Genomic DNA, 1,200 nt, shown 5'->3' on the forward strand with positions numbered 1-1,200 from the left:
ATTATATATATATATATATATTTTAAGAGAAGCAACTGAATGGTAAAAACAACAATAATAAAGAAGCGAGTTTCATAGTAATGTGGGACAAAATAACACCTGATATTTGTGAACACAACAAATGTAGGTACAGTAAAAATACAACAACAAAAAAAAACGGAAGACAATTCAACATCAGCAGACGACAAGAAGCCGCCACAAAAAAAACAAAAACAAAAAAAAGTAAGCGGCCTTACGGAACTTAAAAACAGAAACAAAAATGAGGTACAACACAACTCATCTTTATTATGCTGAAGAGATGCGTTTCAGCAAGCCACCGCATATGCTTGCAAAATATCTGGAGATGTTTTTTTTTTCTTAATTTTTTTTCATTCTTTTTTTTTTCTTTCCTTTTCGTTTTTTCTTCCTTTCTTTCGATTTTGTGCAGAATACCTCCCCCCCCAAAAAAAAAAAACACACTGATGGCACACACACACACTCACTCACATAAAAATATAAATGCAGCACCATATGGTACTGCAAACACAAACACAAAAAAAAGCAAAAAAAAACATTATGAAATGAAACGACTTAAGAAAAAGGAACAAAAAAAAAGAAATTAGGCAACAACAAAAATGTTCCCCCACAGATACGGAAGGGAGGAATAAATGTAAATAATTGCAAAACAAAAAAAAGGATATGAAAAACAAAGAAGAAAAAAAAGAATGAAGAAATGGAAGAAAGAAAAAAAAACAAGCGTCAATAACAACCAAAAGGATGAGACCACTCCTCAAGTCAAAAAGAAAAAAATTCCGTTTATCGTTATCACTGCCGTTATCGACTATTTCACAAAAGTCATCTCTATTTGATACACCAATAAAACATACAAATATTTTTCGAAAACACAAAACATAAAACATAAGCCTAAAAAATTTTACTTTTCTTATTGGGATGCATTAACCCTCCCTTTACATGCGGTAAAGAGAAAGAAAGAAAGAGAAAGCATCAACTCTGAAAGAGAAAGAAAGTAATGGCTTATGAGCCCGAGAAGCACCGCAGCGGTTATGAAGAAGTTATAAAAGGGTAAGTTTTGTTTGTTTGTTTGTTTTTTTTTCAAAAAAATTATTAAACACATTGTAACAAAAGAAAAAAAAGAAGAAATCCGCATCTGCTCTAAAACGTTTTTAAAGGAGGTTCCCCACCTCACCGATTTTTTTTTTT

The sequence above is a fragment of the Trypanosoma equiperdum genome (genome assembly GCF_001457755.1).
Source record: "Trypanosoma equiperdum strain OVI genome assembly, contig: ctg_778, whole genome shotgun sequence".
Taxonomy (NCBI): domain Eukaryota; phylum Euglenozoa; class Kinetoplastea; order Trypanosomatida; family Trypanosomatidae; genus Trypanosoma; species Trypanosoma equiperdum.